Source organism: Somniosus microcephalus, chromosome 10, assembly GCF_052327205.1.
Source record: "Somniosus microcephalus isolate GS21.2 chromosome 10, FLI_Smic_1.0, whole genome shotgun sequence".
NCBI lineage: Eukaryota > Metazoa > Chordata > Chondrichthyes > Squaliformes > Somniosidae > Somniosus > Somniosus microcephalus.
Genome location: NC_140996.1, coordinates 83,612,071 through 83,629,665, shown reverse-complemented (window position 1 = coordinate 83,629,665; position 17,595 = coordinate 83,612,071). Strand labels below are relative to the sequence as shown.

General features: G+C 46.5%; 1 pseudogene; it reads right to left on the bottom strand.

Annotated features, from left to right (window-relative positions):
* Positions 1-255: 255 nt before the first annotated feature.
* Positions 256-1,263, bottom strand: LOC147111566 (uncharacterized; annotated as a pseudogene).
* Positions 1,264-17,595: the final 16,332 nt, after the last annotated feature.

Sequence of the window (17,595 nt, the reverse complement as noted above, 5' to 3'; positions counted from 1 at the left end):
GAATTCCCAGCCTTGGTCACCCTGGAGCCATGTCTCCGTAATCCCAATGATATCATATCTGTTTACATCTATTTGTGCAGCTAATTCATCCACCTTATTTTGAATGCTTCTCGCATTAAGACACAAAGCCTTCAGGCTTGTTTTTTTTAACACTCTTAGTCCTTTTAGAATTATTGTTTACGTTGGCCATGTTTGATTTACACCCTTGATTTCTCTGACTTCCACTTTTGCTTTTCTCCTTCCTGTCTTTTGCTTCTATCCTTGCTTCCCTTTCCTCTGCCTCCATGCACAGGTTCCCAACCCCCTGCCATTTAAGTTTAAACCCGCCCCAACAGCACTAGCAAACACTCCCCCTAGGACATCGGTCCCGGTCCTGCCCAGGTGCAAACCATCCAGTTTGTACTGGTCCCACCTCCCCCTGAACCGGTTCCAATGTCCCAGGAATTTGAATCTCTCCCCCTTGCACCATTCTTCTAGCCATGTATTCATCTGAAATATCCTTCTATTTCTACTCTGACTGGCACGTGGCACTGGTAGCAAACCTGAGATGACTAACTTTGAGGTCCTATTTTTTAATTTACCTCCTAACTCCCTATATTCAGCTTTTAGGACCTCATCCCGTTTCCTACCTATATTATTGGTACCTATCTTCCCCCCGACAACTGGCTGTTCACCCTCCCCCTCCAGAATGCACTGCAGCCGCTCCGAGGCATCCTTAACCCTTGCGCCTGTGAGGCAACATACAATCCTGGAGACTTGTTTGTGGCTGCAGAAACGCCTATCTATTCCCCTTACAATAGAATCCCCGATCACTATAGCTCTCCTGCTCTTTTTCCTCCCGTCCTGTGCAGCAGAACCACCTATGGTGCCAGGAAGTTGGTTGCTGCTGCCTTCTCCTGATAATCCATCCTCCCCAACAATATCCAAAGCAGTATGTCTGTTTGAGAGGGGGATGGTCACAGGGGACCCCTGCACTACCTGCCTGCACCTACTACTCTGCCTGGTGGTCACCCATTCCCTTCCTGCCTGCGCAGCCTTTACCTGCAGTGTGACCAACTGATTAAATGTGCTATCCATGACGTCCTCAGCATTGTGAATGCTGCAGTATGTATCCATTCACAGCTCCAATGCCGCAATGTGGTCTGCCAGTAGCTGCAGCTGGATACACTTCCCGCAAACATGGTCGTCAGGGACACAGGAAGTGTCTCTGATTTCCCACATAATGCAGGAGGTGCATGCCACGGGACTGAGCTTTGCTGCCATGACTTACCCTTTAATTAATTTAAATTAAATCAATACCACCAATTATACTACAATTAAATGATATACTCAAAGGCCCTTGTTTCCTAGCACTCCCCGCTACACAACAGAGACCTTAGAAACTATAACCACAAAATTAAGACCTTCTAAACTTTATGAACTATGAACCTTAACTGCCAAACTATGGAGAAGTATAAATACTCACCTGGCCGTACTCACCCAATCAGCTGCTTCCTCCTGCCCATGTCGCATTTTGAATCGTGATGTGGTTCTGGAACACCGCCTCCGGTCTGTGAGATTTGTAAGCCTCTGTAAAAAAGCCCGCGAAAGTGAGTTTAAATGCTCAGTGTACCGCCGCTCTCACCACTCCCGACACTACCACCTAGAAGGACAAGGGCAGCAGGCGCATGGGAACACCATCACCTCCAAGTTTCCCTTCAAGTTACACACCATCCTGTCTTGGAAGTATATTGCTGATCCTTCATTTTCGCTCGGTCAAAATCCTGGAACTCCCTACCTAACAGCACTGTGGAAGTACCTTCACCATACGGACAGCAGCGGTTCAAAAAGGCGGCTCACCACCATCTTCTCAAAGGCAACTAGGGATGGGCAATAAATGCTGGACTTGCCAGCGATGCCCACATCCCCGGAACAAATAAAACAAAATATATTGCCGCAACTTACAATTTGGTTGCTCTCCGGTGAATCCCTGGTTACATTATCTATTTATTACAAAATATTAAATGGTTCGTAAAATACATTTTTTAATGGCCTTGCAGAAGGTACAAAGGAGATTTACTAAAATGGTACCAGGGTGACGTACTTTGGTAATGTGGAGAGACTATTGTCGCTGGGATTGTTCTCCTTAGAGCAGAGAATGTTAAGGGGAGATTTAATAGAGGCGTTCAAAATTATGAAGGGTTTTGATAGAGTAGATAGGAAGAAACAGACTCCACTGACAGGAGGGTTGTTCACTAAAGATGCAGATTTAAGATAATTGGCAAAAGAAACAAGGGGGAGATGATGAGAATGTGTTTTATGCAGCAAATTGTTATGCTCTGGAATGCACAGCCTGAAAAGGTGGTGGAATCCGATTCAGTAGTAACTTTCAAAAGGGAATTGGATATATATTTGAAAAGGAAATATTTATAGGGCCCTGGTGAAAGAGCAGAGGAGTGGAACTAATTGGAAAGCTTGTTCAAAGAGCTGTCACAGGCACAGTGGGCTGAATGGCCTTCTTCTGTGGTGTAAGAGTCTATGGCCTAGAAATTGGGTATAGCCCTGCTTGGGGCGTTAGAATTGGCAGAGCGCAAATTTTATAGCCAGACGCAACTTATCGACACCTCGTGCGATATTGGGTTGCAGTGCCCCAAAGGTGATTGAGGCACGAGTTCAGGCATTACACGGGGCACCTAAGGCGCTAACATGCCGGCGCAACTCAATATCGGGGCGTCCAGCCGCAGCGCAGGTGCTCTCAATTACCCATGACCACGAGACTTCCAGGTGCCGGCCAGCTCTTAAAGGGGTGGGTCAGGCAGCTCCAGCATCCACAGTCTGCGCCTTGTAGGCCTGCAAATCGGCGCAGGCCCTTCTCTGGCGCAAAAAACTTGGAGCATATGGAGAGGGTGAGGCAGAGAGCAGAGCACTTCACCAATGAGTCTCTGGAGGAATTGATGGCCGCAGTGGAGCGCCGGCGAGATGTCATCGACCCCGACAATGGCAGGAGGCCTAATCATAAGAACTACCGACGAGCTTGGAGGGATGTTTCTCAGAGGGTCAACTCCAGCAGCATGGCGACCAGGAGCCCTGTGCAGTGCAGGAAGAAATTCAACGACCTCACTCGGGTCGTGAGGGTGAGTGGAGTTAATGTAAACTTATGCATCCCTCCATTAGCACCTGACTTTATGGCTACAGGGTGCGCTATGCCCCACTGGCCATCTGTCAGCAAGCACCCATGGCCCTTTCTGGTCACACACATGCACATTTGACTCAGGGCATCATGTAAGGGCTGTTCTACCATGGGGGGCATGAGATGCTAACCCAGGGCATCATGTAAGGGCTGTTCCACCATGGGGGGCATGAGATCATAACTCAGGGCATCATGTAACATCACTTCCCGTCCTTTGCCCTGCAGGCCAAGCTGGCGAGAAACCGCAAGGAGCAGCTTCGCACCGGAGGAGGCTGTCCTCAACTGGAGCCTCTGACGGATCTCGAGGAGATAGTCCACCAGATTGTGGGAGGACGCCTGAGTGGTCCTGTCACCACTGCAGCTGCTGACCCCATTGTCCACAGCGATGGTAAGGTTCTCTACTATTACAGCTGTCACCTTCCAGTTGTTTCCCCCGCCAGCATGCTTTCTCAATGTGGAGCCATGTCATAGCATTGCCGCACTGTTGCATCACTTGCTGCCAAACTGTCCTTTTGCTAAAGCCACTCTTCAACCTCCCTGCTTTCAGAAGCTGCATCACCAGCTCGGGAACCGGCCCCTCAAGCTGCCAGTGCCAGTGCCTTGGGAGGCGATGACCAGGAGGAAGCCGGACCATTCGTGCCAGCCTCAGGGGAGCCACCGCATCTGGAGACTGGGGATAGTAGTTCCCTTGAGGGGAGGGGGGGCTCTGATGAGGAGCCAGTTGCAGGAACCAGCGGCCTGCAGCAACGCGCGGGGGGCAGGGATGCTCGGGGGCCGTCTCCCCGGAGGGCGAGGCAGGCCACCATGACTGCTGCACAGAGTGCAGAGGAGGTGCGTAGCCTTGCCGAGATGAGCGCCCAGGCCCGGCTCAGGCACACTGAGCTGATGGCTGCAGTGGGGAGGATGCCTGAGTCGATCGACACACTGGGAAAGAGTGTGCTGGACTTTGGGGCAGCAATGGAAAGGTCTGTCGAGGGCTTCGGCCCAGCAATGGAAAGGTCTGTCCAGGGCTTGTCCGAGGCAGTGGAAAGGTCTGTCCAGGGCTTGTCCGAGGCAGTGGAAAGGTCTGTCCAGGCCTTGTCCAAAGCAGTGGAAAGGACTGCCCATGGCTTTTCCCAATCACTGGCACCTGCCACGCAGGTCCTCACTGCTGCCATGCAGTCACTTGCTGGCCTCGTCCACACGCAAACTGAGGCCACGCGAACACTCTCTGCTGCCACCCTAGCTGCATCAAGCAGGATCACCACAGGCCCTTGCAGCACCACAGCAGGCCATGAATCTGTGGAGCAGTCGATTGTGGCGTATGATCCTGTGCGGCCCCGTCAGAGTGCTAGTGTTTCAGCCGACCACGGTGCAGGTGCCCTCTCTCTGCATGTGAGCAGTCCTGATGCCACCGCTGGCACGTCAGCAGAGCAGCTGCCACCACCTGCGTGGCAGACTGCTAGTAGACATGCCCAGTTGGAGCAGCCTGCTTGCGGGACCTCCAAGCCCAGAGGTCGTCCAGGCCGTCCCCCAGGGGCTTCAGCGCTTCCAGACACTCCGCAGGCATCCCCCAGCCTTGACGCAGCCACTGGGGTCCAATTACGGAGGAGCTGCAGGGAGGGAAGGGGCCGACCTCGTAAGAGGAGTCGGTCTCCATCAAGGGGTCACCAGTAGAGGGAGGTGCTAAGACGTCTCTTTTTCCGGATTTAAGGCCGTCCACACCTGCTGTGTTTGTTTGTTATGGTTTGGTTTGTTTTGCCGGGTTGCCAGACAGTTATCTGTTAGTTTGTTCGTTATAATTTCTGTTACCATTACTTTGTCATGCTGGAAGGAAGCACTTGTTTGAAAATAAAGAAAACTTTTTATTTACAATCGAGCTGTACACTATTTACAATCATCGAGGCCTTCATAGGCTTACAACGAACCGGAGGGCGCTGTTCGAATCACAGCCACCATTCCATCCGAGGGGCCTAGAACTGAGTCCTTATGAGCCTCTGACGAACGGCCCTTCCAGTTTCTGGAGCCCTCTGAAATAAAGAGTAGATTGCCTTTCAAAAGCTAGGCTTTATTAACCTTAAAAAACCAGCAAGTACATGTTGAGCACCCAGTCTCAACCACTGTAGAAAACTGAATTTAAGATGGCCACCACAGGTCACATGGAATCAACTAACCAATAAGTTTACAGCATATATCTCAAGGCAGGAAAACAGGCAACCAATTACAATGCTTCTTATAAAACAAGAATAATCACCACATTCACCCCCCCTTTTAAAATATACTTCAACCTAGGTAGCCTTTACAGTTTACAATTAGTTATTTATGACTAGAGCAATACATGTATAACGCCTGCAACAATTTTTAAATGTTACTATTAATTTATTAATTATTTTAAAAGTCCATTTTTAATCGGTCGACCGGATATTTTGTTCGTGTCGACCTTCTTAGCCTTGATGGAGTTGCTTGCCCTCCCACACCAGGAGACACAGAAATATATTCTGCAGGGAGGCTATCAATATCCCGATTATCAACGGTTTCCGGATTGGAAGTCCCATGAGAAGGTAGACTGGGAGGGTCATGAACATCCATCGGGGGCAGACTAAGAGAATTATAAGTGTCTGCAATAGGATTGGAAATGTTCGTAGTATCTGTGACGACATCAACATTATCTGAATTATGGCTATTGTTAATGTCCTCAGGAGAGGGCTGGCCACCACAAGGAGCTAAGTCTTTAACTGAAACCGTACTTTCTTTCCCATCTTGGAATCGAATGTGAGCATATTGGGAATTTGCCTCCAATAGCTCCACCTCCTCCACTAAAGGATCATACTTTGACAGTCTAACATGGCGTCGGAGCAGCACAGGTCCCTGCATAGTAAGCCATGAAGGTACCGAATATCCCGTAGTAGATCTCCACGGGTAATTAAAGAGCCTTTCATGGGGGGTCACATTAGTAGCCGTTGAAAGCAATGATCTAATGGAATGCAGGGCATCAGGCAGTACCATTTCCCACTGTGTATTCTTAAGGTTCCGGGATGTCAAAGCCAACATAACTGCCTTCCAGATCACCCCATTGTATCGTTCGCACTGTCCATTACCCTGGGGATTATACGGGGTAGTTCTGCTAGTAGAAATTCCCCGACTCTGGAGGTATTCCTTCAACTGGGAAGACATAAAAGAACTTCCCTGATCCGAATGGATATACGCAGGCATCCCAAAGATGACAAAAAGTTGAGTCAGACATTTAATAACTGTAGCAGCTGATACATCTGCACAAGGAAAAGCAAAAGGGAACCTTGAAAACTCATCCACAACAGTAAATATATATCGATTCTGAGTCGTTGAAGGAAGAGGCCCCTTAAAATCAATGCTCAGGCGTTCAAAGGGAGAAGTAGCCTTTATAAGATGAGCTCATTGAGGCTTAAAGAAATTCGGTTTACACCGGGCGCAGACAGAGCATGACGAAGTCATCCGCTTGACGTCTTCAACTGAAAAGGGCAAATTCTTACTGCGTACGAAGTGTATCATCCTCATAACACCAGGATGGCACAAAGCATTATGAAGATTAATAAGCGTATCTCCGTGAAGCACAGAACAATAAGCCCTCGACAGCGCATCAGCGGCAACATTATCCTTCCCCAGACGATAGACTATATCGAAATGATAGCATGCCAACTCGATCCTCCACCTCATTATTTTATCATTCTTAATCTCTCCGAAATGTTTGACATCAAACATGAAGGACACAGATTTTTGGTCAGTTACTAACGTAAAATGTCGCCCAGATAAATAATGTCTCCATTTACGCAGTGCTTCTACTATTGCGTATGCCTCTTTCTCTATTGATGAATGTCTCTGCTCACTATTGCTCAGAGTACGTGAGAAAAAGGCCACAGGTCTTCCATTTTGGTTTAGGGTAGCCCCAATTGCAAAATCGGAAGCGTCCGTCTCAATCACAAAGGGAACCTGCTCATCAATAGAATGCACAACTGCTCCAAGGATATCCTTTTTAAGATTATCAAAACACATCCTGGCCTCCCATGATAGAGGATATGTCATAACCTGAATAAGGGGCCGGGTCTTCTGCGAGAAGTTTGCAATCCAATTAGAATAATAAGAAAACAGTCCAACAACTCGTTGCACGGCCTTAGAATTAGTAGGGCAAGGTAACTCAATCAGTGGTCGCAGCCGTTCTGGATCTGGTTTAATCTTGTTTCCCGAGATAATATACCCCAGTAAATTTACCTCGGTGGTCGAAAAGATACACTTCTCTTTATTGAAAGTTAAGCCAACTTTTTCCGCAGCTTGAAGGAATCTTTCTAGGTTAAAATCGTGCTCCACCCTTGATTTGCCACACACCGTGATGTCATCTAAATATGAGAAGGTGTCAGAGAGAGAGTTATCGCTTATAAAAGCATCCATTGCCCGTTGAAAACAGGCGACACCGTTAGTAACACCGAATGGTACTCGGCAAAACTGGTACAGCTTACCGCCAGCTTCAAAGGCCGTATATGGTTTGTCCCTCTTAGCGATAGGAATCTGATGATAAGCACTCTTTAGGTAAATAGTGCTACAAACCTTATATTGAGATACTTTATTGATAAGCTCATCAATCTTAAGCAGGGGGTACGCATCTAATTGAGTATACCTGTTAATAGTTTGAGAGTAGTCTATCACCATTCGCTTCTTATGTCTCTCATTAGTGGTGACAACTACCTGTGCCCGCCAGGGCGAAAAACTAGGTTCAATGATTCCTTCTGATAAAAGACGTTGAACTTCAGAATTAATAAATTCTTTATCCTGACTGCTATACCTTCTTGACTTGGTAGCAATTGGCTTACAGTCCGGCATCAAATTGGAAAAAAGTGATAATGGAGAAATGAATAAAGAAGTGAATCCACAAATAGACAAAGGTGGCTTGGTTCCTCCGAAAGAAAGACTGAGGGACTCATGTAATTGAAGCACATCATGACCAATCAAAATGTCCGCACAGAGATTAGGCAGAACGGATAGGTGTATATCAGTATACGTATTACCTAGGAGAATTAATTTCACAAGGCAACAACCAGCTACTTGTGAGGTGAGAGTCGTCTGAGCCATACACACCTGATAGGAAACAGGCGAAATTTTCAAACGCTTCTCCCTCACAAACTGAAGACTTATAAAGCTCTCAGTACTGCCCGTATCTATAAGGGCCTTCACTTCTAACCCATTAACTTGGGCCATAACTATAGCTTTGTTTAGGCCATGGGAAAAGGCGGCAGAAACTGATGCAATAAACGCCCTATCTAAAGGCTGAATGGTCGCAGAGGAGGCAACCGATTTGCAAACACGTGCATAATGACCTCCCTTGCCGCATTTACTACACACAGCCTCCCGGGCAGGGCACTTCAGACGGGGGTGCCGGGCGTTCCCGCAAAAATAACGCTTCTGAATCCTAGAGGCAACAGCTGCCAAAGTAGAAACTGTTTTGGAATCTGGTAAACCACTCCTATTAAATCCACATAACTCCCTTTCATCCGGAACTGCCGAAACCACGGTCGCAGGCCGATCAAAAAGAGCATAAGAATCCGAACTTCTCTGAGCCAAATCCAATGTAGAGGCTTGCTCAAAAGCACATTTAAGATCCAAAGTCTTATTTTCTAATAACCGCTGACGAATTGATCTAGACAGTAATCCATTAATAAATGCATCCCGTACCGACTCTTCCTTATGTTCTTCCGCAGACACGGCCTTATAATTACAGTTAGCACCAAGGCGCCAGAGTGCTTGTAAATAAGCATCCAAGGATTCTCCCGCCTGCTGCCTACGGGCAGATAAAAGGTGACGTGCAAATACCTCATTTTTGGGTTTAACAAAATTTTTTTCCAACGTAGCAATAGCCAATTCATAAGTTTCACAGTCCAAAATATACTTATACACATCCGGAGCAATGTAGTTGATTAGTATATCCAACTTATTCAGAGATTGCTGCTCAAACACACCCAAAAAGTTTTTAAATGTACGATACCAATGTTTCCATTGATCATCCACTCCTGCAGAATTAGGGTCAGCATTAAATTGTTCCGGCCGAAGATATCGTTCCATTATAGCAAAAGGTTAATAAATTGAAATAAAGAGTAGATTGCCTTTCAAAAGCTAGGCTTTATTAACCTTAAAAAACCAGCAAGTACACGTTGAGCACCCAGTCTCAACCACTATAGAAAACTGAATTTAAGATGGCCACCACAGGTCACATGGAATCAACTAACCAATAAGTTTACAGCATATATCTCAAGGCAGGAAAACAGGCAACCAATTACAATGCTTCTTATAAAACAAGAATAATCACCACACCCTCCCATCTTCCTCCTCCTCCTCCTCATCCTGATCCTCCTCGCCCGCATGCTCCTCCTCCTCCTCCTCCTCCGCCTGCTCTGCTGGACCTTGAGGGTCGGCTGGCATTGGCTGGGTGCATCGAATGGCCAGGTTGTAGAGCATGCAGCAGAGAACAACGGTGCGCGCCACATGCTCCGGCAAGTACTGTAGGGCGCCTCCCGAATGGTCTAGACAACGGAAACGCTGCTTCAGCACACCAATTGTGTGCTCCACAATGTTCCTGGTGGCCTGATGGCTGTTGCTGTAATGCTCTTCTGCCGGTGTGCTGGGCAAACAGAGCTGGGTCATGAGCCATGGGCAGAGAGGATAGCCCTTGTCGTCCAGAAGCCAGCCTCGTGGGTGAGCCGGGGCCTCAAAAAGTTCAGCCACTGAGGTCTGCCGCAGGACGAACGCGTCATGGCTGTTGCCAGGGAATTGTGCGTTCACCGCCATGATCATCTGCCAGTGATCACAGACCAGCTGCACATTAAGGGAGTGGAACCCCTTTCAGTTACGGAACTCCTCCGGATTCTGTAATGGCGCCCGCAAAGCCATGTGTGTGCAATCAATGGCCCCCTGCACCATGGGGAAGTCCGCAATAGCCGCGAAGCCCTGTGCGCGCTCCCCCTGCTTCTCCAGGGTCACAGGGAAGGTCATTAACTCGTGCCTCCTTTTGTAGAGGGCAGCTGTCACTTGCTGGATGCAGCAATGCACTGCAAATTGAGAGATATTTGATATGTCCCCAGCTGCAGCCTGAAACGATCCGCTGGCGTAAAGGTTGAGCGCAACAGTGACTTTCACGGCCACCGACAGAGAGGTCCTGCACCGTATCCGTGGCTGCAGATCCCCAGCAAGCAGGTGGCACAGCTCAGTGACAACATCCTTACCAAATCTGAGCCTTCGCAGACACTGCTCCTCCAACATTGTAAGGTAGGAGACCTGCTGCCTGAAAACCCTGGCAGCGTATGGTCGGATTTGGCGACGTCCATTGGCCCTCCTCCTTCTGGCCAATCCCGGCCCTCTCTCCCTCCGTCTCTGTGCACTTGCCAGTTGTTCAGCCAGGATGACGTTCCCCTCCAAAGCAGCTCCCATTATTCTGGCCGACGAGTAAGACACAGTCAGCTTTCTGGATCCAACTGTTCTGGACAGGGCTGAAGGTCCCAAGGCTCCTCTGGCTCAATAAGAACAAGTCTGTGTAACTGAAGGTCTGCAACTCTCTCCAGCAGCGAGCAGTATGGCCAGGCCAAATGGCTGCCAGTTTTATACTAGTGCTGTCCCCTTTAAAGAGCGCCCCCCGAGTCCGAGAAGGACCTGGTAACGTTCCATCTAACTGTCACTAATAGCGCCAGGCGGAACGGAGGGGGGCGCCACGGAATTTCCAGTACGGGGCGCCAAAAAGGCTTTGCACAATGAAATGACTTTATTGTCTGGCTGCGACCGCAAGCGGGCGCAAAGACTTAGCGCCGGCACTAACAGGCTACTCAATATGGCAGGATGCGCTAGGATCACTGCGCACGTCCGAAAATTGGGTAACGCCCCAAATCTCGGGCTCTTTAGGTGCTAATCACTGGCGCAACCAACCAAATTTCTAGGACTATGAATTTAAATTCCTATGCTCCTGATAATAATGCCAAAGTAGCAGTTATTTAATCTGGAGACAAATCCGCACACGCACGAGCATGAAAAAACATGTTGCAATAGGTAATATAAAAATAAACAGAATATTTAATGAAGAACAAGAGTTACCATGTCAGTATTTAATATCGTTGCCTAGTAATATGTAGGGAGGTAAGGAGCCCAAACCAAACCTTTGCATGCGTTCCCCCCACCCGCCCCCCGGCAAGTGAAACCCCGCTGCTGCCTGCCTCTACGGATAAGTAGATCGGTTTCAATGTTGGGATAAATTTGGTGAGGTGAGATTCCTGGCCCAATATTCACTTGATACAAACATGAAGGTATGTGTGTCCGATTCGCAGCATTCCCGATTTTATACTGATTCATTTCAGTGACTAGAAGATCAGGAACGTCAAGAATCAGCCACGCTGACGTCTGCACCCAACCCTTCGGCCCTGCACGCATCAAGCAAGACTCCACACCAGGAGCGAATCCTTGCCAAATTCAGCCCATTCTATATAGAAGTTCCTCCTTTTAAATTGGAACGTAGAATTCTAATACTGCTCACAAATGTATTCCAAGATAAATAGATACTTTTGTGTGTTTTTTTAAATTTAAGTGTTGCCTTGAACAAGTCTGCCAGTCAGCATAATCTTCAGCACCAGGCTTCCTCCATGTGATTTTTTTTGATGAATGGTGAGCTCTGCAGATGTTACAGAATAGGTCCTGGATTGCAGGAGATTATTTTTCATTCAGACCTCCTTCTTGCTGTCTCAAATTGCTTCAGTTGACCTGCAGCTAAGAGAGTCAGAATTTTCACATTTATTTTTTCATTAAATTTCAAAGATGTTTGGATTAAACCAGCTTTCAGGCCTAGGTTTAATGACCAAGAAACCTTTGGTGATGTTGCTAATGATGTTCAGTGCCTATTATCCTGTCTCACGTTATAGTTTGATTGTTCTCTGGTGAACCCTTCTTGCATTATCTATTTATTACAAAATATCGAATGGTTCGCAAAATAAATTTTAAAACGCCCGAGTTTAAATTCCTCAGCTTCTGAAATTAGTGGCAAAAAACAGTTTTAATAACTGCATACAAAATATACAGCAGAATTACTCCGAGTTTTAGAACCATACGAAGCCACGTAGATCAAAAATTCCAAACACTTCTCTGACTAATTGTGACTTGAATCATTCAGATTTCAGCCTAGTTGGATGTTCTGTATGTGTGGCTCACCCATCACCATAAAAATGAGGATGTACTTGTGCTGGAGTGTAAAATCACTGTCATTTTAATACTTAATGTGGAATAAACAGAATACATAATGAGTAGCATGAGTTACCATGTCAGTCCACTAATGTGATATAAATCATATCCCAGAGTTCCTAACCATGAATCTTACATCTTGAAGTGCCACTGGCAGTTGAATAAAAAATATTTTCTTGAGTTCTAGAAAGCTCTAATAAATTAAGGTCACGAGTCTTGTTACGCTAGTTAAAGAACTATAAAGGGTAACTTCACTTCTCCCCACTCCCCACAGGGTAGCCAGAGATTTGGTTACTGCAGACCCGATTCTCGGAGGTGCACGTGCTTTGATCATGCATTCTTACCAGAAGTGTGGGATCACACAATTAACTCCAAGATAAAATGATTCTGTGATACTGAAGTGTTGCTATGGGGATAATAATGTGGTCCTGTGTCAGAATCATCAGGACTGCTGCTCCTGGTTGCTGGCCTTGCGCCTGCACTTGAGTGGGCTGTTCTCAGCCACAATGCAATGTCAGCTCATTATATAATTTTTGGGTGCAGGGAGCATAATATTGAAATTTGCTTATGACACAAAAGGAGTTTGGTAAAACAGTAGGGCAGACTGTAAAATATTTCAGAAAGACATAGATATGTTTGCAGAATTGACAGACAGGTTGCAGATCCAATGTAATGGAGAAAAATGTCGGCAATATATATTGGGGTGATAGACTAGAGTTGGGAGTATACAATCAATGGAAAGATGCTGAAGAGTGTGGATGAACAGAGAGATCTAGGGGTTTAAATACATTCATCCATTGAAATCTAAGTGCAGGTAGATAAAGCCATTAAAAATGTCACTAACATTTTAGGTTTTATAAGAGCCTTAATAGGGGCATGATGTACAAGAACAAAGAGGTAATGATTAAATTGTAAAGGCAATGGTTCAGAGTACTGTATGCAGTTTTGGGTATTCCATTACAGAAAGGATATTAAAGCCATAGAGAGCATACAATGTAGATTCACCAGGATGGCGCCAGCAAAGAGAAACTATAGTTTTGTGGAGAGACTCAAGATACTGGGACTATTTCCACTGGAACAAAAAAAGTAAGGCAGAGATTTAATAGAGATTTCTCAATTTAAGAAAGGTGCTGATAGGGTGTATCGGGAAAGATCATTTCCTATTGGGGGAAGGCGCAGGGTAAGTTACAAGGGGACATCAATTTAACATTATCTTCAAGAGTGTGTGTAGAGATGTTCGAAAAAATGTCCTTTTGCAGAAGTTACTGGAGCATGGAATAATTACAGCAGAGACCATTGTGCCTCAAGAGAAAATTCAATAAATATTCAAAGCAGAGAAAATTACAGGGCTATAGGGGGAGAGTGGAGCAGTAGGATTCATTTTAGACTGCTCTTCCAAAGAGCTGTCACAGATACGATGCACCAAATGGTCTGTGCTGTGAAGAAGGCCTATAGCTCATTCAAGTCTTAAAAAAATTACAGAAAATTCGGAACTCAAAGAATTACAATTAAACATTTAATTTAGTTACATATGAAATCCATGCATCTCCTATTAAGGTATATTTCATGGCAAAGATTTTCTTTGTCATTTTATTAAACTGTGTGTGACTCCAAGTTTATAAGCAACATCTTTCTTCAATGACTTTATAAAGCAATGATGTGGAGATGCCGGTGTTGGACTGGGGTGGACAAATGTAGGAAGTCATACAACACCAGGTTATAGTCCAACAGCTTTATGTGAAATCACAAGCGTTCGGAGCGCTGCTCCTTCGTCAGGTGAAGTGAAGAGAAGCATACAGGCACAGCATATATAGTCAGAGAAAACTGCCAGATGATTACAGGTAATCTTTCTAACTGCCCTTTATCACACCTCGGCAGAGAGATAATCACAGCAATCAAAGGTGTGAATGGTGTCCGAACAGGTCAGTCAGGAAAACATTACATCAAAGAACAATGAGGTGGGGTCACAAGGGGTCAAATGTTGCAGATGCTGGGGTCTGTATGAAAAACAGAAAAAACCCAAAAAACTTTGCTGGAAATCACAGCAGGTCCGGCCGCATCTGTGCAAAGAGAACAAGCCAACGACGACTTGAGTATGGATGACCCTACGTCAGGTGGGGTTACATGTAGCGTGACATGAACCCAAGATCCCGGTTGAGGCCGTGCTCATGAGTGCGGAACCTGGCTATCAGTTTCTGCTCAACGATTTTGCATTGTCGTGTGTCTCGAAGGCCACCTTGGAGAATGCTCACCCGAAGATCGGAGGCTGAATGTCCTTGACTGATGAAGTGTTCCCCAACTGGGAGGGAACACTCCTGCCTGGCGCTTGTTGTGCGGTGTCCGTTCATCCGTTGTCGCAGTGTCTGCATGGCCTCGCCGATGTACCATGCTCCGGGCCATCCTTTCCTGCAACGTATGAGGTAGACAACGTTGGCCGAGTCACATGAGTATGTACCATGTGCCAGGTGGGTGGTGTCCTCACGTGTGATGATGGTATCTGTGTTGATGATCTGGCATGTCTTGCAGAGGTTGCCGTGGCAGGGTTGTGTGGTGGCGTGGTCGCTATTCTCCTGAAAGCTGGGTAATTTTCTGTGAACGATGGTCTGTTTGAGGTTAGGTGGCTGTTTGAAGGTGAGTAGTGGAGGTATGGGGATGGCCTTAGCGAGGTGTTCCTCATTGTCAATGACATGTTGAAGGCTGCGGAGAACATGGCGTAGTTTCTCCGCTCCGGGGAAGTACTGGACGACGAAGGGTACTCTGTTTGTGTTCCGTGTTTGTCTTCTGAGGAGGTCTATGCGATTTTTTGCTGTCGCCCGTCGGAACTGTCGATCGACGAATCGAGCGTCATATCCTGACCGGTTTGGACACCATTCACACCTTTGATTGCTGTGATTATCTCTCTGCTGAGGTGTGATAAAGGGCAGTTAGAAAGATTACCTGTAATCATCTGGCAGTTTTCTCTGACTATATATGCAGTGCCTGTATGCTTCTCTTCACTTCACCTGATGAAGGAGCAGCGCTCCGAAAGCTTGTGCTTTCAAATAAAGCTGTTGGACTATAACCTGGTGTTGTGTGACTTCCTACATTTATAAAGCAACATTTTACAAGGAATATTAATCTCATCGTCAAGCCAACACCATCCAATATTTTTTAAAGCTTGTAGCTGATATTTTTGCCCTGGATAAACCAGTTTTGACATTTCTTCATCTTGCATTGGGTGAAAGTGGCACACAATGAGTTGTCTCTATCTGTTTTCTAAATCTGTACAAATAATAGAGTAATGATATGGTTATTGTGGGGTCTGGAATTCTCTCTGCTTATCTCTTCCATCAAAAAGCTTTCAGTCATTTCAGTTTACAGGGGTGCTGCCAATCCAGGTCTCCTGATCCAGCGCTGGCAGGGACCTGATGCACAAGAACACAGAGTCAGGATCATCCAGCTGCAGATTACCACCAGCCTTTGAAGTTGCTTTTGAGGCTGATGTAAATCACACTAAATGAAGACAGAAAGATTAAAAGCACAGTTCTGTTGAATCATTGTGCTGATTAAGACAAAATTACTAATGTTCCATCTGCTACAGTGATAACCATTTTTTCTTGAATGGTCTTCAGGGATTGCCTCATTTCCCAAAAAGATTATAGTCAATTGGGTAATGGGAAACATGTTCTGCTGACTGACACAACGCAACAATAATAAAATGTAATTCGTTTTTCAAAAGTTATTCACAAAAAAAAACAGTTTCAAACTTTACATCCACATTTTTGTGTTTGCTTTTAATAATCGGAATTTTAAAACTTTAATTTTTCTTATTCTGCATTCCATAAAAAAAGGCCTAGAAATGTGTTTGCCCCGAAAATGGGCGTGGAGATCACGATGCACGATCACCCCGCGCCCGTTCTAGGAATGCAGGCAGCACGCTAACTTCGTGCTGCCTGCCGATCAGCATGATTGTGGTGTTCAGCCCAGCACTAAACACGCTGCTGAGTGGCTGAACGCTCAGCAGGGGGCCCAAGTTCGTGCAAGGCTAGCAACAATTAAAGCTAGTCTGCACTTCTTAAAGGCAGTCTGTACCTCTTAAAGGGGAAGACTATTCTGCCTGTAGCAGCGCATTCAACTGGCTGGGAAAGAGAGTGAGAGGAGGAAAAAATCCAATTGTGTCGTAACAGGGGAGAGAGCCTGACCAAGGTTCTCTGCTGCAGAATTGGAGGCCTTGGTGCAGGAGGTCAACTTGAGGAGAGACTTCATGCTTCCACATGGGACCAGGAGGCCCTCCAGGTAAATATCTAAAATCCAATGGGAGCAGATAGCTGCAATTGTGAATGCCAGCATTATAGCCCCGAGGACCTGGGCACAGTGTAGGAAGAAGTTTAGTGACCTCACACGAGTGGTCATGGTCGATGAATTCATCTTCAAATGCCATATCCCACCATCTGCACCACCAGCCTCACACACTGCTCAATGCACCAAACCCCCATCACTCACCTACCAACAATTTCCACCAAACATGACTCATACCTCACATTCATAGCTTCACCTCACCCTCACACACTTAGCACTGCAGCAAGCCTCACACCCACATCTCACAGCTTGCATACACTGATAGGCATATCACCCAAACACATTGCACCACTATCTCTGACATACTTCCCTTTCTCTTGCAGGAAAAAATGGCTCACAACCGGTGCCAGCATGAGCTAACCAGCAGGGGACAGGCATGCCCGCATAACCTAACCCACATGGAGTATATGGTACTGGCCATTATAGGGATGGGCATTGCTAAGCCTGTGGCCAGCGATGGGTCTGAAAGAGTACAAGCTGCCAGTATCCTCATACATAATGTTCCTTCTCACATCCCAGTTCTCCCTCATCCCACAATCTCTTCTGATTAACAAGCTACACATGGTGTAAGAATGCACCTCTTGCTTTCCCCCCTCTCCTCACCACAACCTTGCCCTTGTTCCTTTCTCTTTTCAGCGAGCCAAGAACTGATACCTGGCCAGGCACGGATAGAGGAGCATGAAATAGAAAAACGCCAAGGCACTGATGACAGAGAAACATAGAAGCACAGCAGATAGCAGCAGGAGTAGGCCATTCGGCCCCTCGAGCCTGCTCCACTATTCAATGAGATCATGGCTGATCACCCAAATTCAGTACAATGTCCCTGCCTTCTCTCCATATCCCTTGATCCCTTTAGCCTTAAGAAATATATC